This window comes from Schistocerca piceifrons, chromosome X, assembly GCF_021461385.2.
Source record: "Schistocerca piceifrons isolate TAMUIC-IGC-003096 chromosome X, iqSchPice1.1, whole genome shotgun sequence".
Lineage (NCBI taxonomy): Eukaryota > Metazoa > Arthropoda > Insecta > Orthoptera > Acrididae > Schistocerca > Schistocerca piceifrons.
This window is the reverse complement of record NC_060149.1, coordinates 311493306-311514093: the sequence shown is the minus strand read 5'-3', so window position 1 is coordinate 311514093 and position 20788 is coordinate 311493306. Positions and strand designations below refer to the sequence as shown.

Genomic DNA, 20788 nt, shown 5'->3' with positions numbered 1-20788 from the left:
TGTAGCAGCCACGTAACACTTCAAATCATCGATGGCAGTTCTTCCAGCAGGGTAGGCAGAGCCGCCCACAAGGAACACTGATAGTTCCGGCCTGTTAGGTGATGTGGAAGGAGACGCGTCCCAAAATATGGTCACCAGTTATCCTAGCCCACACATGACGACTGCAATGATGCTGATTATTTGCTGTCAGCATACCATGGGGTTCTACATACTATCCTACAGATGGCTGTAATGAAAGTTGAAGACACCACTTCCGTAATAGTGGCCTCGTATGCATATAAGCTGGATGACACAAATTCCAGAACTTGGTTGCTTGGTGAAGAAAACAGTGACAAAACTGCTCCCGATGTGGAAAGTCTATTGCTAATAAGCCCTGCACACACTGTAAGTGATGGGGGTAGTGACAGTTGTCATGTAGAATGTTCCACAGGGTCGTCTGGCTTACCCTGTACGGGTGGGCCAATTGCCTTCCAAAGTGTTAATTGTATTTTTCTTCAAGTCTGGTGTCCGAACATTTCTCTTATGTCCTTCACGATTTCGTGCTTCGTGAAATGACCCTTTCTTAGACAAATGGCAAAACATTGTCTCAGACATTGTTGTCGGCAGGGATGGGTCTCCTGATGCAACGTTGCTATCCGCCGTCTGTTATTTGCCTCTCCGTGAGTAAACAACATGTTGGCAAATTCTCAATTAGGGCATGACGTGTAAGGAACAGTACCACCCTCTACAAAGAAACCATGCATGCTGTAATTGTGGCTGCATGGTACACCATATTAGACCACAGTCACTGTAACAGTGATAGTGCCTCTGGCATGATACAGGATTTGGGGTGGACATAATTAAAACAAAGGCACTTGTTTGTTACGGCGGAATCTCACAAAATTTCAATCACCAACATTCTCCACCAAATGCGAAAATATTTTTTTGACGCTGACCTACATAGGGAGAAACACTCGTAATAATAAAATAAAGGAAATCAGAGCTCCCATGGTAAGATATAGGTTTTAGATTTTTCCACATGCTGTTCAAGGTTGGAATAATAGAGAATTATGGTGAAGGTGGTTTAATGAACCATATGCCAGGCACTTAAGTGTGTTTTGCAGAGTATCCGTGTCGATGTAGAAAAGGATAGGTTGCTACTCACCATATAGCGGAGATGTTAAATCAGTCACAACAAAATACTAAATGTGTAAGCTTTCGCCCAGAAAGCCTTCTTCTGAAATAGGTCATACACACACACACACACACACACACACACATACATACCACCACCACCACCACCGCCACAGCAGCACTCTCTCTCTCTCTCTCTCTCTCTCTCTCTCTCTCTCTCTCTCTCTCTCTCTCTCTCTCTCTCATGGGAGAAGCAATCTGGGTGGTGGGGCTAAGGAGAAGGCTGGGGCAGGGTGGGGGACAGTAAAGTACTGTTTGTGGGAGCACACAGAGAAAAGGTAGAGAGCGGGTGAGGCAGCTATATGCAGTCAGAAGGTTAGACAGTGAGCGGAGGGAGTGGAAAAGGAGAGAAGTATAGATACTGTCGGCATGCTTGTGGAGTAGAAGGCTGTGGAGTGTGAACAGGGAAAGTTATAGGTGGTTGAAGGACAATGATTAATGAAGACTGAATCCAGGAGATTTACAGGAAGATAGGATATATTGCAGGTAGAGTTCCCACTTGCTCAGTTCAGGAAAGCTGGTGTTGGTAGGAAGGACCCAGATGGCATCAGCTGTGAAGCAGTCATTAAAATGACCATTGTATTGGGCAGCTTGCACACCAACTTGGTGGTCAAGCTGTTCCTTGGCCACAGTTTGTCGGTGGCCATTCATGCAAACAGCCAGCTTGTTGGTTGTCATACCCACATAGAACGAAGCACAGTGGTTACAGCTTAGCTTGTAGATCACATGACTTTGCTTCACAGGTAGCCCTGCCTTTGATCAGATAGGTGATGTCTGTAACCGGGCTGGAGTAGGTGGTGGTGGGAGGATGTACGGGACGTGTCTTGCTTCTAGATCTGTTTCAGGGATATGAGGCAAAGGGTTAGGAGCAGGACTTGTGTGCAGATGATCAAGGATATTGTGTAAGTTTGGTGGATGGGGGGGAATACTATTGTGGGAGGAGTGGGGAGGATAGTGAGTTAGACATTCCCCTTTAAGGACACGACAAGAGGTAGTTGAATCCCAGGTGAAGAATGTGATTTAATTTCTCCAGTCCTGGGTGGTACTGAGTCACAAGGGGAATGATCCCCTGCGGCCAGGTGGTGGGGCTTTGGGAGGTGGTGGATGACGGGAGGGATCTGGCGTGGGAGATCTGTTTTTTGTACAAGGTTGGGAGGGTAACTACAGTCCGTGAATGCCTCAGTGTATTTCAAGAGGGACTGCTTGTCCCTGCAGATGCAACGGCCATTTGTGGCTAGGCTGTATTGAAGGGACTTCTTGGTATGGGTGCCAACTGTCAAAGTGGCGGTGTTACTGGTGGTTGCTAGGTTTGATATGGACAGAGGTACTGATGTAAGTCAACATTGAGGAAGGTGGCTTGTTATGTCGAGGAGAACAATGTGAAGTGAATGGGGGAGAAGGTGTTGAGGTTCTGGAGGAATGTGGATAAGGCATCCTCACTGTCAGTCCAGATCATGATGATGTCATCAGTAAATCCGTACCAGGTGGGGGTTTGGTATTCTGCATGGTTAGGAAGGGACTCCTCTAGATGGCCCATAAAAAGTTGGCTTAGGATGGTGCCATGTGGGTGCCTATTGCCGTACCCTGGGTTTGTTTGTACCTAATGCCTGCAAAGGAGAAGGAATTTTAGGTTAGGACGTAGTTGGTCATTATGACGAGGAACGAGTTTGTTGATTTGGAATACGTAGGGCATTGGGAAAGGCAGTGTTCAAAAGTGACTAGACCATGTGCCTTAGGGATGTTAGTGTTAATGGATTTGGCGTCAGTACTGACAAGCAGGGCACCATGTGGTTAAGGGACAGTAACTATGGAGAGTTGGTGGTGGAAATGGTTGGTATCTTTTATACAGGAGGGCAGGTTGCAGTTCATAGGCTGAAGGTGTTTGTCTAACAGAGTGTGTGTGCACTGCAGGTAATGATTGTGCTGCCGGACGCTCCTGCTGCTAAAAGCTGAATTAAATCTCAGCAGTGTGTTGCGTCGTGAGGCCCCACGGAATAGAGACTTTGCCTGTGTTTCCCTAGCATCTGAGCTGGCTCCATCTGAATATACAGTTCGCAATGGATGGCATTTTACCATTCCTGGATGTCATGGTCAGAAGAAAAGCCAATGTTACACTGGGACATAGTGTCCATCGCAAACCAGCTCACATGGAGTTATATTTGCAGGCCACAAGTGTTCATCACCCCGCACAATGCAGTAATGTCTTGCTCTCTTTGGTGCATAGAGCACGTGTGGTCTCAGATGCCGACAGTCTACCTGGTGAGCTACAACACCTAAGAACAGTATTCCAACAGTATGGCTCTTACAATAGACGGATGCACCATGCATTCTGTTTCAAGCAAATTTAAAGCTGGAATGTAAATGAAGATGTGTGGAAGCACCCATTGCAAAAGTGTTCTCGCCCTATTTTGGTGGCCTGTCTTTAAGAAGAGAGAGAATCCTCAATAGGCATGACATCAAGTGTGTTTTTCAGCCACCAGAAAAATTGAAGAATTTATTGTGCTGGGTCAAAGACAACCTTGGCCTTAGGAAACTTGATGCATATGAGATACCATGCCAGTGTGGAAAATCGTATATTGGGCAGACATGCCAAACCATGCAACAACATTGCATTGAACACCACTGTCATACACGCCTGGAGCAACCTGATAAATCAGTGGTAGCTGAGTATTACCTGGACATGGGGCATCGCATGTTTCACGAAAAGACTGCAGTTTTATCCCCAGTGTCATCTTTCTCAGCCTGTGTTGTTAAGGATGCCATACATATCTGGACAATCGTATCAACAGGGACGCAGGTTTTCAATTAAACACCGCCTGGAATCCAGCACTGTCTGCCATTAAATGAAAACAGGGAAGACAAAACTTGACACAACACACTGCTGTGATTTAATTAAGCTTTTAACCACAGGAGCATCTGGCAGTATAGTTATCGGTCACAGCCTATGCACGGAAGGATTGTCTGCGGCTCCCAGCAGGGGCCACTAGGAGCGCCACTGTCCTCCCACTACGAGCATCTTCCTGCATATGCCTATTGCTTGCTCCTGGCCTGGGAAACTTAGACGCCACCATGTGATTACCATCAGTCGTATCTTGCAAAAGAGACAACAGCAACTACCATCACATGAAGATGTCGAGCCATTGCATCAATGAAACATTGTGGGATTTACACAATATGGTCCAGCAGCAAACCCAAGAAGTGTGTTTGCAGCTGATGCATCCAGTTGCTGTGCACGCTAAGCATGCTGCCCAACACAGCATTCTTCATTTTTATGACTGCTTCACAACCAGTGCCATCTGAATCCTTCCTACCAACATGAGCTTTTGCGAATTGTACAGGTGGGAACTCACCCTGCAATATATCCTATGTTCCTATTACCCTCTTGGCCTCAACCTTCATTAATCATTGTCCTTCACCTACGTATCACCTTGCCTGTTCCAGCTCCACAGCCTTCTATTCCTCTAGCCCACCCCCAGTCTTTTTACTTCCATCTGTTTCTTCTCAGAAACCACTCCCAGCCCCCCCCCCCCCCCCCCCCCACAAGGGGGTTATGCCTTCACGTCCTCTGTTGGAATGGAAAATCATCTGCTGCATGTGGGGTGTTTACTGCAGAATTGATGGCAATTTCCCAGGCCCTTACCTTTATTCAACAGTCCCAACACAAGCGTGTTTTGTTACGTACATACTCAATGAATGGCCATCTGGCTATTGACAGGTGTTTTTCACATCATCCCATGATCTCGGCCATCCGTGACCATGTTGCTGTTCTTCACCGTGCTTCTTGTTCCGTTGACTTCCTTTGGGTCCCTGGCCGTGTGGGTATCCCAGATAATGAGCTTGCTGATCGTGGGCTGGGGGAGCAGTCACTACCCCCCCCCCCCCCCCCTCCCCGTTTTCTGTAACCCCTCCTGCAGCGGATTTACGGCTTCATATCAAATCCCACTTCGCACAATCATGAGCCAACTCTTGGGAGGCTACTTCCCTGTCCAATAAACTTCGTGCGATTCAGGTGACACCAGGCCCGTGGCGTTCTTCCTTTCGCCTCTCCCGAAAGGACTCGACCACACTGTGTCATCTCTGCATCAGCCATACCAGGCTGACCCATGGTTTTCTTTTGCGTAATGAGCCACCCCCACTTTGTGGTTGTGGAGCCTTCCAGTCAGTAGCCCACATTTTGGTGGAATGCTCCCTTCTTTTCGTTCTGCATACTAAGTACAGACTTCCCCACACTTTACCTTTAATGTTGGCTGACGATTCCCGTATTGTCAAGCTGGTTCTCAGTTTCCTCTGGGAAAGTGGTTTTTATTCTCAGTTTTAAGGTTTTTAATCTCTGGTGTTGGGGCAGGACGGTGAGTGTTGGGGTATCTCCCACTGTAAGCTGTGTTTGGAGATTCCTGACTCCCCTCTCTGGCGAAGATCCTCTTTTTCTTCCCCTTTTACTCTGTTTCCATCACTTTTTAGAATTGGTTAGTATCCTTTTCCCATACACACTACTACATTCTAGCGGTTGAACACTTTTAAGTTGCAGGTGGTCTTGCCTCTACTGCTTCAGAGGTGGGATATTTCCTGCCTCTGGCATAAGCCCTGGGGTAGCTCTCTTGCTGATTTACCTCATTTTGTTTTTACCATTGATGACACGACTGCACTTTTAAGTTTTTTAGCCTTTTACCTTTTATCGTTCTGACTTTTCTGAGCTGTCAAACTATCTGAATGGACCACATTTGAAACAAGGGACTGATGACGTTGCTGTTTGGTCCCTTCAACCCCAATCAATCAACCAACCAACCAACCAGCCACTCTCTGCCCCCTCCTGCCTCTGTCTAATCTCTGGACTACACCTAGCTGCCCTACCCTCTCTCCATCTCCTTCCTTTATGCACCCACAAACAGCACTTACCGTACCTCACCAGTACCATGCTACATCTACATCTACATGGTTACTCTGCAATCCACACTTAAGTCCCTGGCAGAGGGTTCATCGAACCATTTTCATACTACTTCTCTACCATTCCAATCTCGAATGGTGCGCGGGGAAAAAGAAACACCTAAATCTTTCCATTCGAGCTCTGATTTCTCTTATTTTATTATGACGATCATTTCTCCCTATGTAGGTGGGTGTCAACAAAATATTTTCACATTCAGAAGAGAAAGTTGGTGATTGAAATTTCGTAAATAGATACATCAGCATCTACATACATACTCCGCAATCCACCATACGGTGCGTGGCGGTGGGTACCATGCACCACAACAAAGAAAAAACTGCCTTTGTTTCAGTGACTGCCACCCCACCTCGCGTATCATATCAGTTACACTCTCACCCCTATTGCACGATAACACGAAACAAGCTGCCCTTCTTTGCACTTTTTCGATGTCCTCTGTCAATTCTATCTGGTAAGGATCCCACACCCCACAGCAATATTCCAGCAGTGGACGGACAAGTGTAATGTATGCTGTCTCTTTAGTGCGTTTGTTGCATCTTCTAAGTGTACTGTCAACAAAATGCCATCTTAGTTTCACCTTCCCCACAATATTATGTATGTGGTCTTTCCAATTTAAGTTGCTCGTAATTGTAATTCCTAGGTATTTGTCAAATTGACAGCCCATAGATTTTTGCAATTTATCGCATACCCAAAATTTATCGGATTTCTTTTAGTACCAATGTGGATGACGTCGCACTTTTCTTTGTTTAGTGCCAATTGCCACTTTTCGCACCATATAGAAATTCTCTCTGGATAATTTTGTAATTGGAATTGATCGTCTGATGATTTTACTAGAAAGTAAATTACAGCGTCATCTGCAAACAATCTAAGGGGGTTGCTCAGATTATCACCTAGATCATTTATGTCAATCAGGAACAGCAGAGGGCCTAGACACTACCTTGCAGAATGCCAGATATCACTTCTGTTCTACTCGATGATTTACTGTCTGTCACTACGAACTGTGACCTCTCTGAGAGGAAATCACGAATCCCGACACAACTGAGACAATACTCCATATGTACGCAATTTGAATAATAGTCACTTGTGAGGAACGGTATCAAAAGCCTTCTGGAAATCTAGGAATGTGGAATCGATCTGAGATCCCTTCTCGACAGCACTCATTACTTCATGGGAATAAAGAGCTAACTGTGTTGCAGAAGAACGATATTTTCTGAATCTGTATTGGTTATGTATCAATAAGTCACATTCTTCAAGGTGATTCATAGTGTTTGCTCCAAAATCCTACTGCAAATTGAGGTCAGTGATATGGGCCTGTAATTCAATGGGTTACTCCTATTTCCTTTCTTGAGTATTGGTGTGACCTGTGCTACTTTCCAGTTTTTAGGAATAGACTTTTTGTCAAGTGAGCAGTTGTATATGATTGCTAAGAAAGGTGCTATTGTGTCTGCATACTCTGAAAGGAACCTGATTGGTATACCGTGAGGACTGGAAGACTTGCCTTTCTTAAGTGATTTGAGTTGTTTCGCAACACCTAAGATATCTACTTTTATGTCACTCATGCTAACAGCTATTCTGGTTTCGAATTCTGGAATATTTACTTCGTCTTCTTTTGTGAAGGAGTTACGAAAATCTGTATTTAGTAACTCCGCTTTAGTGGCACCATCATCGGTAACATTTCCATTGCTATCGCACAGTGACGGTATTGACTTGCCACTGGTGTACTTTACATACGACCAGAATCTATTTGGGTTTTATACCTTATTTTGAGCCAATATTTCATTGTGGAAACTATTAAAAGCATCTCGCATGACATCCGCACTAAATTTCGAGCTTCCGTGAAACTTAGCCAGTCTTGGGGATTTTGTGTTCTTCTGAATTTGGCATGCATTTTTTGTTGCTTCTGCAACAGTGTTCTGACATGTTTTGTGTACTATGGTGGATCAGTCCCGTCTCTTATTAACTTACGCGGTATGAATCTATCTAATGCTGTCGATACTGTATCTTTGGATTTGAGCCATATCTGGTCTACACTTATGTAATTAGCTTGGAAGGAATGGAGACTCTCTTAGGAAGGCATCAAGCGAATTTTTTCTGCTGTTTTAAATAGATACATTTTTGTTTGTTTTTAGTGATTTTGGTTGATATGGTTTTGAGCCTCGCTACAATGACCTCGTATTCACTAATCCCATATCCGTCATGACGCTCTCTATTAGATCAGGATTACTTATGGCTCTCCCCGCCTCCCCTCCCCAGCCTCCTCCTTACCTCCACCACCCAGACTGCTTCTCCCAACATGCGCAGTTGCTTGTAGTCTGGCCCAGGCAGCCAGAGACTGTGTGTGTGTGCCACTGTATGGAGAGAGGTGGAGGATACCTTGTACAACTATTAGCTATTTCCTTTCCTGTTCTACTCGCAAATAAAGCAAGGGAAAAATTACATCTTGCCTTCATGGTGCTTCTGCAAAAATTATGTTGGTGGCAGTCGATTTGTTGTACTGTCGTCCACAAATGAAGTTTCTCTAAATTTTCTCAGTATTGTTTGATGAAAAAGATGTCTTTCCACTAGAGAATCCCACTTGACTTCACAAAACATCTCCATAATACTCGCATGTTGATTGAACCTACCAGTAAAAAATCTAGTAACATACACGTTGAGCATTTCCTTTCCATATTAACGACTATACATGCTCATTCTATTTCATATCATTTTGTGATGTTAAGCCTGGATATTTGACATGACTGTGTGAAGCAGCACACCACTAGTACTGTATTTGAACAGTACAGAATTTGTTTTTCCTATCCATCTGCTTTAACTTACAGTTTTTCTACATCTAGAGCAAGCTGCTGTAATCTCTCAGGTTTTCATGGCGTGATTGATTAATAGTGAGCTTCCAAGTATTCAGCGGAGTTGTGTCCATTTCTGCTTAATATTTCTATGACCAACCCAGCCTTCATCTTCAGGTACTACAAGTTTTGCGATTAAGTGTACTTTCTGCCTGGATTCTAACCAGACTGTGAGCTGCTGTTGGTCTCATGACACTGTTTGTAGCTGAGTTTTGAGTCCCAACCTTCACTGTGCCCTTCGATGCTCTTTTGTTTTTCAGAGTATACACACTGATACTCAGAGTGCTTTGTAACTTACATCATTCTGAATCTTCTTACTGCATGCATCTTTTAGCCTCCCTCTACGATTTTATGCTTCACATTTCCCTCCAATACTAAATTCGTGATCCCTTGATGTCTCAGAATTTTTCCTATCAATTGATCCCTCCTTCAAGTCAGGTTGTGGCACGAATTTCTTTTCCCATCTGTTCTGGTCAGTACCTCCTCAATGGTTACATGATCAACCCATCTAATATTCAGCATTCTACTGTAGCACCACATTCCAAAAGCTCCTTGTCTAAACTGTTTGTCATCCATGTTTCACTTCTATATTTGGCTACACTACAGACAAATACCTTCAAAAAAGACTTCTAGCACTTAAATCTATATTTGATGTTAGCAATTTCTTGTCCTTGGAAACACTTTTCTTTCCAGTGCTAGTCTACATTTTATATCCTCTCTACTTCAGGCATCATCACTTATTTTGCTGCCCAAATAGCAAAACTCATCTACTGCTTTAAGTGTCTCATTTCCTTATCCAATTCTCTCAGCATCATCTGATTTAATTCAACTAAATTCCATTATCCTTGTATTGCTTATGATGATGTTCATCTTATATCCTGCTTTCAAGACATTGTCCATTCTGTTTACTTGCTCCTCCAAGTCCTTTGTCTATTTGTGAAAGAATTACAATGTTATGGGCAAACCTCAAAGTTTTTATTTCATCTCCCTGAACTTTAATTCCTACTCCAAATGTTTCTTTGGTTTCCTTTACTGCTTGCTCAATGTTCAGAATATAAAATATCAGGGATAGTCTACAACCATGTCTCACTCCCTTCTCAACCACTGTTTCATTTTTATGCCCCCCTCAGCTCTTGTAACTGCCATCTGGTTTCTGTACAAGCTGTAAATAGCCTTTCACTTCCTGTATTTTACCCCCTGCTATCTTCAGAATTTCAAAGAGTATTCCATTCAACATAATCAAAAGCTTTCTGTAAGTCTACAAATGCTAGAAACATAGAGTTGTCTTTCCATAACCTATTTTCGAAAATAAGTCGTAGGGTCAATATTGCTTTGTGTGTTCTTAAATTTCACTGAAATCCAAACTGGTCTTCCCTGAGGTCAGCTTCTACCAGTTTTTCCATTCTTCTGTAAAGAATTTGTGTTTGTATTTTGCAACCCTGACTTATTAATTTGATAGTTTGGTAATTTTCACACCTGTCAGCACCTGCTTTTTTAAAATTGCAGCTATTACATTCTTCTTGAAGTTTCAGGGTATTTCGCTTGTCTCATGTGTCTTGCGCACCAGATGGAATAATTTTGTCGTGGCTGGCGCTGCCAAGGGTATCAGTAGTTCTGATTGAATGTCTACTCCCAAAGCCTTGTTTCCAGTTAGATCTTTCAGCACTGTGTCAAATTATTATTGCAGTAGTTTACTATGTATTTTAATAATTTGAGTGCCAGGCTCAAGCATTATTTAAATTGAAACGTCCACCCCTGTTTATTAGGTTTCATGATGCACTCACTGTATAAAAATCTTGCTGACCATCACATCCATTAGCTTTCATATCAAGCTAAGTGAGTCACTTGGCTAGAAGCACGAGTCGTTCCATCCTCATGATCATGAAAATGCTGCTGTTTCATGTGTTGATATTATTTGAGAATGTTTTGTTAGTGAATTTACTGTAGTGTAGATTGAAATTATTGACCAAGAAACTGTAATCTGTGAACTGAAAGGCTCAGTTGTGAATTATTGCTGCCTGCTGTATATGCAAATCAGTGTAATCTGTTAGACAATGTAAGGAGCAGCATCAAACTCACATACTGAGATTTTAATCAAACTTGAAATGATTTGCAGATTTTCATATTCTTCAAAACAAAACTGTTTATAAAATGGGAATCCACTAATATCTTGGTAATATCTTTCTTGTGGTAGTTTCTCCGAGATAGACTAATAAAAGTGATTATTTCTTTAAAGCTAGTTTGTCAATATGGATTTTTACTGTAACTGGAATAGTTAACAAATGAAAGGTGCAAATTTATGACAAAGTGGCAAAATCTAAAAATATCACGACAATGAAATTGATGTTTTATTGGTCGATTTGTTTATATTTATCTGTTGCATACTTGGCAATGATGTGTTCTGTATGAGGTGGTTCAAGAGCAGTTGTGAAAATTCTTCCTGTTAACGGTAGTTGGTGGTATTTTGAGGAAGTCTTTTGTGGTGGTTGTTGGATTTAATGTGTGTCTGCAGCACATCTGTGACATGTTTAAGTGAGGGAAGATTCGGAGTCGTCTCTGCCTACTCTATGTGGTGGGTGTCTTCATATGTGACAAAAATTTCCCACAAGAGCTGCTTGATGCGGACAGGCATTGTTGCCCACGTGTCGAGTGGTGTTGATTAGGTGAGAAAATATGAGGATCGTTAGAGTTGGAGAAGGGCGGCTGACAGCTCCGAGGAACACATCAGGTGTATGAGTTACGAATGTGGGAAGGAGAGGCAGCAGTTGTGCAGAGTAAGACTGTGATACCTGGGCAGTGGAGATGGTGAGTTTTTGCATTGCTCAACGATGATAACATAGGAGAGTGGATTGGAGGGTGTGACAGAATAGGAAATAAAGGATGTATTACAAGAAAAAAAAGAAATAGCAACATATTCAGAAGAAATGGCCAAATATTTGTGACAACGAAGGCATAAGTCTCACAACTGTCTTGTAGGGATTATTATTATTATTTTCAATTATTCCCATTTAAAGAGAGCATTTGAACTTGAATTCCTTTATGGTGATTGTTTATGTTTTTTCTGAGCCCAAATGTTCTTCATGTGTTCACTGCGTTGTTTCTTTCGCTCTGTTGTCCATTTGCATCCTTGTCTGTTCTGTGTTGTGGTGTCAAATTTATGTTTTTTGATGATGTTCCTGAATTCAGTTATATTTTCTGCATAGTTTACTGTTATGTGTGCTTGTCTGAGGTCCTCTTCAACTTCTTTTATCCATTTTGTTTTTCCCCTGCCTGACTTGATGACTTTCAGAATTCACTTTGAAATTCTGTTTTCATTCATCCTGTGAATTTGTCCGTAGAACTGCATTCTTCTTTTCCTTATTGTATCTGTAATCTTGTCTTTGTATTTATATAATTGTGATGTTGGTCTCTTCTTCCAGATTCCTTGCTCTTGTATTGGGTCAAAAATTTTCTTGACAGTTTTCCTTTCTTGTTTCTGTGTTTCTTTGATTTTAGTTTGCCCACCTATTTGTGTTGTTTCAGATGCATACAATGCCTCTGGAAGTACGACAGTGTTATAGTGCCTCAATTTATTATTGGAAACAGTGGTACCACAATGACAGGCTAAGTAAACAAAAAAGGCAATAGAATGACATTTTCACTCTGCAGCGGAGTGTGTGCTGATATGAAACTTCCTGGCAGATTAAAACTGTGTGCCAGACCGAGCCTCGAACTTGGGATCTTTGCCTTTCGCGGGTAAATGCTCTACCAACTGAGCTAACCAAGCATCACTCACGCCCTGTCCTTACAGCTTTACTTCTGCCAGTACCTCGTCTCCTATCTTCCAAACTTTACAGAAGCTGTCCTTTCGGGAGTGCTAGTTCTGCAAGGTTCGCAGGAGAGCTTCTGTGAAGTTTGGAAGGTAGGAGATGAGGTACTGGCAGAAGTAAAGCTGTGAGGGCGGGGCGTGAGTCGTGCTTGGGTAGCTCAGTTGGTAGAGCACTTGCCCGCGAAAGGCAAAGGTCCCAAGTTCGAGTCTCAGCCCGGCACACAGTTTTAATCTGCCAGGAAGTTTCAAAAAGGGCAATGAAGATAGAAATTAATTTAAATGATTTCTTTTTAAAAATTTTATTTCTCCATGTATTATCAAACTGTAGAAAGTCAACGAATGGTGTAAGTTTAGAGGAGATGTAGTGTCAATTTTTTGAGCAGATACCTTATGTCAACAAAAGTTTGTAATTTTGGTTACTTAAGATACGTTAAAAATAAATTTTTCTGAAGAAGCATCTTAAAAAAAAAGAGGTTGTCTTATATTCAAGGTCATCATATTAGCAGATAAATACGGTAAATACTGACTGAAAACCAATGCCATGCCTGTGTAATTATGTATCAGTTGCACATTTTGCTTCTCACCATTAATGTTGTTTCATTAAGTGTAAATGATGGGAAATTTAAAATTATAACAACATAAAAGTAGGCTCTGAACATCTAGAACTTGAATGCAGTGCTTCATTTTCCTTGGTACAGTGGGTGGAGATAATATGTTTGGAATGGTGATAGTAATGTGCCTGTTTCAGAGAGTTGTAATATTGCAAAATACTCATCAAAAGGCAGTTACCGACCTCAAGTCTGGTTCAGGTTCATTGATGTTGTCTTCATGATCAGGACTCAGGGCCAAATCATCCTAATCCTCATTATTTCACAGCCTCAACACCTTCTCACCCATCAGTTTCACCTGATCCTCCTCAACCCAGTGTGCCACCTTCCTGGTGTAAACTTCCACCTTTCTGATGACTCCATGTACATTTCTATCCACATTAAACCCACTAACCACCAACAATAGTTGCATTGACGGCTGCAACTCCTTCCACACAAAAAATCCCACCGTACAACCTGACCTCCCTTGGATGATGTATCTGCAGTGGCAAGAACCCCTTGCCCAATATGCTGAAGGTCTCATGAAGTCCTTCACAGACCATCTAAGTTCACTCCTCAGGCATATTTCCCATGCCATATTCTCGCACACCCCTAATCTTCCCACCACCCCCAAGAATCTGTTACGAACTAGGAGCTTGTCACTCAGATATCACCCTGGACCAGAAAGAAAACTAATCCAGAAATTTATGACTCTCTCTCCGACACAACTTACAGGTTTATTGTTTGATGTGACTGAGAATTACTTAATTTCTTACGTAAACCAGTCTCTGCTGATATCTTGCAGTATGTCCTATTTTACACATGTATCCCTGTTACTGACTGAGTGTGAAATTAACATTTTTTATTTCTTTTTATTTTACACATTTAGTTTTGTAGAACCAAAGTGAAGAGCAAATCTCCAAGGTAATGGAACATTTCAGTGCATGAAATCACAACATAAAAGTAATAACAGATAAAATAAAATGTTCATAAACCCAAGAAAGACAAGCCATAAGTTTATGTAAACACAATCAACAATATAACACAGGAATCAGCCTAATTTTTCAAGGAACTCCTTGACAGAATAGGAGCCACCCAAGAGGAAACTCTTCAGTTTTGATTTAAAAGCACATGGATTACTGCTAAGATCTTCGAATTCTTGTGGTAGCTGATTGAAAATGGTTGCGTAGTATACTGCACACCTTTCTGCACAAGAGTCAAGGAAGTGCAATCCAAATGCAGTTTGGATACCTGCCTGGTATTAACATAATGAAACCTGCTAATTCTTGGGAATAAGTTGTTATAGAGAGAGAGAGAGAGAGAGAGAGAGAGAGAGAGAGAGAGAGAGAGAGAGAGAGAGAGAGAGAGAGAGAGACGGGGGGGGGGGGGGCAATTTCAGAATACGCAGACTAATGTACAGGGCTGGATAAGAGTTTTGCTAGCTTACACAACTTACTGCTCAAATCGCCCGTTTCTGAGCCAAAAATATTCTTTGAGAATGGGAATACCATACGTCATAAGCAAATGAAAATAAGCAGAGTAGACTACTTTTCGTGTCGAACTATCACTTACTTCAGGTACCGTTTGAGTAGTAAAAATGGCAGCATTTAGTCTTTAAACAAGATCCTAAATGTTGGCTTTCCACATATTTTACTCTCTATCTGAACACCTAGAAATTTGAACTGTTCAGTTTCACTAATCATATGCCCATTCTGTGAAATTAAAATGTCAGGTTTTGTTGAACTGTGTGTTATAAACTGTAGAAACTGAGTCTTACTATGATTTAGCATTAGCTTTACTGTCTACAGACTATGAACTTAGGTCATGAACTACACTATTTGAAACAGTGCCAACATTTCAGATAACATCCTTTACTACAAAGCTAGTGTCATCAGCAAACAGAAGTATATTAGAATTGCCTGTAATACTAGAGGGCATATCGTTTATATAAATAAGGAATAGCAGTGGCCTCAGCTCTGAGCTCTGGGGCACTCCCCATTTGACTGTGCCCCACCCAGACCCCACACCATAGCCATTCTCAACACTGTGGATAATGACTTTTTGCTGTTTGTTGTTGAAGTAAAAGGTGAATCAATTGTGAGCTACTCCCCGTATTCCATAATGGTCAAACTTCTGGAGCAATATTTTCCGATAAACACAATCAAACGCCTTATTAAATCAAAAAACATACCTAGCATTTGAAACCTTTTGTTTAATCCATCCAGTACCTCAGAGAGAAAAGAGAATATAGCACTTTCAGTTGTTAAACCACTTCTAAAACTGTGAATTTCAAAGAAAATGATGTGAAATAAATGATAAATTATCCTTACATACACAGCCTTTTCAATAATTTTAGGAAACACCAGTGGCATAGAAATAGGTCTAAAATTGTCGAAATTATCCATTCTTCCCTTTTTATAGTGTGGCTTTACTACTGAGTGCTTTAATCATTCAGGAAGGGACCATTCTTAAAGGAAAAATTACAAATATGCAAGTTGTATTGCCTTTTATACCTAGGTGCCAAACGGTAATTTTCTATGGTTCTGCTCCTTCTTAAAATACCTTTAAAATCAGTTGACAGTTCATTACCATTTTTATGCCAAAATCTCTTTCAAGCATAGAATTTCATCAAAAAGAAAAAGAAAAGAAAAAGATAATTTAATTCAGCCTGTAGGCTATATTCATTCAAAAGAGAATTGTCAATGAGCTAAAAATACTGATTTTGGACTTCTCTGTCAGCTTCCTGTCACACTCATGAAGTATTTTGCAATGACATCCACATGTGAAAGTTCGCTATATTCTCAGTTACAGTGCTAGCACAATGTAGTCATCCATGAGTGTTGGATGAGCGGATGTGTATGCACGTATGCATGTGTTAATTTTGAAGGATTTGTCTGAAAGCTTCTCAGTTATTTATATTTGGAGTTCTGATGCAACAGTAAAATGTTAAAATACGAGACTAACATTTTACAACTGGTAAAAAATATGTGGTTAATGTGAGATTTTGGTACAAGGTCACAGTGAACAGCAGTAAAGTAAGTCTGCTGTAGATTAATGTTATGCTTATTCTGACACTCTTAACGAAGAAATGGTTCATTATTTATGTAATTTTTAACCGTCATGCTGCTGCTGTTTTAATGTCAAGTTTTTTTAACTTTGTAGATTTTGTTTTGGTCTAGTGTGTAGCAGGCACTAATTAATGATAACTTATTTCTCTTTGATTGCAGGTAGGAACATCATTGCCCAACCTCTGCTGGATACTTTGCACAATTTTCTTCACATGCTTAATATGAGGTTACATATACAATCAGAACATCCAAGACATGATGATGTAACAGTTAAGTTCTATCTGCTTACAACTTTGTGTGTATACACTTTTAAGTTTCCTCAAAGCAGCTGCATAATAGTTTGTAAGTGACAGAAATGACATTGCTGATTCATTTGTTGGAAAAAGAATCAGTATTGTCAGTGCATTTATTTACATGTAACATTCTAGTGAGTTACTTGAAGTTAGTTAAATGGGTTGTACTGAAATGTTCACCCAAAAGATGAGATGTATTGACAGAGTGTATTTTCATAAACTTTATTTTTTGCCTTGAAGGTGAATTTATGACATGATTGTATAACTGTGAAGTATTTTCTGCATTTATTTTACTGTGAGAAATACGCTTTTATCATACATAGGTGTCAAAAATGTATACTTGGGTGTTTTATGAAGAAACCAGCTGTGATAGCTGCATATGATGTCTGAGAGCTGTTTTGCTCTGAATCTCATGTATAATGTAACTTTTTCCAGAAATATTTTCATGTATCTCAAAAATGTAGTCAGTTTTGGAATGACTTTCACATATATGTTGTTAATGTACATTAACAGAAACTCTGTTTCGCAAAATTTGTCAGACATATCAATTTACTCTGTGTGTGTGTGTGTGTGTGTGTGTGTGTGTGTGTGTGTTTTTGTTTGTATTTTGGCACCATTTTGTATAAACTTAAGAGGTCAGATATGAGAAAGAAACAAAGATCTTATTGCTGTTGGACTGTGTATTTAGTTTTATTCTGCACTTCTTAAATGCACATTACATGTTTATTTTTTGGTAAATGTGTAGATTGATATTGGTTATTTTTTAAAAGATTTAGGTTTGTAATATTTGTTACGGTATGAAATTTTAATGATGGAGGTTTTATGTGCTCAGAATATGTTGTAGTCAAAGCTCTGTAAGAACAGTGGAATCTTTGACAGATATAGGCACTTATTATCCAGATCTGGTAACAAATACAATATTAAAATCTGATGTGTTATGAGTAGCTATGGTTGTTCATTTTTCAAGAGGAATGGTATTAGTAAAGGTTATGGAAACTAGACATTTGTGAAATAAGTGAATGCATGGTGCTTACAAACACAGATGATGACTGTTGGCTGAGTCCACTTGCCCATGATAATTGCATTTTTTTTTTGTTATGAGAATTTTTTGTTTATATGACTGCGTCTCAGGCTATAACAATTTTTATACTAATATTTTTAACTTAAGATCTTTCTCCCATATAACTTATTTTCTTACTCTAGGCTTAATGACTTGCCTTTGTTACCTGTTATTTTCTATAAACAAATTGGGCATATTTTTAAAATGAGTAGTATTTGCTAAATTTTTTACTCAAATATTTTTTAAATTAACCTTGAATTTAAAATTGGCTACTGCCAGAACTTCCATGAAAAATGTTTATAACAACATTGTGTGTAATTTGCTTTTGAGCTGTGATGCAGCTGTTCAGAAATTTCATATTTCCCCAGATCCTCTTAAATTAGGAAAGCGCAATGCTGAGAGGTTAGGCCTTTTTTTGAAATTACGGTCCAGGTTTTTATTTCAGATTTTTTTATTTGCAAATACAAAACTCTTCCAGTAAAAGGTTTCATAATCATTGGGCCTTAGCTTTTTATAGCATTGTAAAGTACTCTTTTTGTATAATGTGTACATACAGAACAATCGTGAATCTGTCTTTATGGCATATCACACTTCGTGTTATGCGTCATAAATTACAGAGGTGTATGGTGCATTTTGATCTTATGTAAACTGCATACAAATCCTCGTAGTCTTTTGTATTTGGCTGATAAAGAATTGTAAGGAGCAAAAGTTGTACCGATATAAAACTACAGAATTTCTGTAATAAAGTATTATTTATGTAGACTTTTACTGGTTACCTGCATCCTGTCTTCTCCATTAGTATTAGAATTTTTGTGTTTACAACTGCTGTTTGAATTTCAAAGTCTTGAAATCTTTTATTTCCCACAGTGGTGCAGCACCAAGATATGGCAAGATTAATTTTTATATTGCTGTTTTATGGGCTAGTTTTATTTTATTAGCATGGAAAGAAAAGTAGTGCAACAGGTGTCCATTACTGATGATGTTTTATTAAAAGCAATGTTCCTAGAGTGAATTTTCACTCTGCACTAGAGTTTGGACAGATATGAAACTTTCCGGCAGACTAAAACTGTACGGACAAGAACTCAAACCTAAGATCTTTGCCTTTCTTGGGCAAGTGCTGTACCAACTGAGCTAAGTAATCACAAATCATGACCCACCCCCACTGCCCTACTTCTGCCAGTACCTGATTTCCTGCCTTCCAAACTTCATAGAAGTCTTCGTATTTTGTGGGACTAGCAGTTCTGGAAGAAAGAATATTGTGGAGACATGGTTGAGCCAAGTGCTCTACTGACTGAGCTAGCCAAGCATTACACAGGACATGCCCTAACCACTGCAGAGTGAAAATTTATTGTGGGAACAATCCTCAGGCTTTGGCTAATCCATGTTTCTGCAATATCCTTTGTACCAGGAGCACTAGTCATATAAGGTATGCAGGAGAACATCTGTGAAGTTTGAAGGAAGAAGATAGGGCTGTGAGAGAAGGTCGTGAGTTGTGCTTGGATAGCTCAGTCTGTACAGTATCATGAAAGGCAAAGGTTCCATGTTCGAGTCCCACCCCAGCAAACAGTTTTAATCGGGCAGGAAATTCCGGAAATTACTTTATCTGTAGAAGTAGCAGGAGTTTGCAGACTGGTATGTGTAGGATATCTGTGAATGAATGTTCCCTCAGTCAGCCGAAATTTCTCTGTGCCCAGCAATCGTATTCCAGTACATTTTAAACTAAGATTCGTCATTTAGTGGTCTACTTCTCTAGGACAGTGCTCAGCATCTGTCATGCATTGAATTCAGTTTAAATCTCTTTACTGCCCACGATTTTTCCTTAGTTGTGACAATTGAGGAACAGTACCTTTCAAGAGTAAACATTAATGGCAATTACTGAGCTGGGTGGTAACTACGTATCTTCATAACTGCCGACTTGTGATGTCGTGCGCAGAAAGTGCACCAGTGACCAGCTTACCTGGCATAGTTTCATGAGCTTGATTGGTTAGGTATTTTTTGAAATTTTATTAAGTTAGTCTATTAGTGCCTTAAACACCGAAGCCAATTGCACCACATCATGTAGCTGTAAAGAGTCTATAGAAGAGGAAGGGACCCTCCAGCAAAGATTTTCTATATCAGTAAGCAATAAATATGAAATTTTTATAAGAACCACTAGATTGTGGATGGTTAATTTGTGATAAATGTTTGAGGCGGTCAGTTATTTAAATGTGCAAATGGAATTTTTGAGATAGCTGAGGAGTAGTGATGGGAGTAAGCCACGTATACTGCTTCTCTCTTAACTGTGGTATCTCAGAATTACTTAATATTCTCAGTGGTTTTCATTGCGAGTAAAATGTAGTGCATTATCCATTCTTGAAAAACTGAAGCAAATCGTGAAACTTAATGTGTTTTCTCGTACTGTGGGATTACAGTTGGGGAGGGTGGTGGTCCAAATGCAGAATATGTTGCCAGGAAATTTTTTCTGTTCTCTTTAGGTACTGTGGAAACACTAAAAAGAGCTTGAGACTCGTGGAATAATGCAGTAAAAACTTAAAAGATCCTATACAACATAGAGTTTAGTGGCATCACATGTACTGGCTTTGGTAAGATTATTAATTATTCCAGTGCTAAATGGTGACAGCACATAGTGGTGTGGAAGAGTAACTGCCTTCTGCTGCAAATATAAGCAGTTGTATAACAAAAGTTCTTGAAATTAACTAACTATCCTAAATGTCAAACTGAATGTTGTACATACTTATCTTGTATGATAAATGTTTGAGTCCCATCATCACGTGTCCAGTATTTAAAAATGAAGATTTGTTTGCTTGTCTTACATGTGTTCATATAGCATTCATCCAATTCTGACGAAACTTTGTAAGCTGTTTTTTGTTGTTGTTGTGCACACCTGCAGAGGGTTTTGTGGGGGTAAGAACCACCTACCACCCATAAGGATAGGGTGAAGACGGGGTGACTAAGATGTTTAACTCAGGGAGGTACAGAGCAGCAGTTGGTGGAGGATGGAAAGAGCAAAAATATTG

The 20788-nt window shown here is 40.3% G+C and overlaps 1 protein-coding gene across 1 annotated transcript in view; it reads left to right on the top strand.

Moving 5' to 3' along the window:
* Positions 1–18533, top strand: part of LOC124721496 (guanine nucleotide-binding protein G(i) subunit alpha) — a 37887-nt gene extending 19354 nt beyond the window's left edge. Inside the window, exon 7 of the mRNA XM_047246507.1 lies at positions 16578–18533. The gene's annotated coding sequence lies outside the window, so the exon portion shown is untranslated. The remainder of the gene's footprint in view (positions 1–16577) is intronic.
* Positions 18534–20788: the final 2255 nt, after the last annotated feature.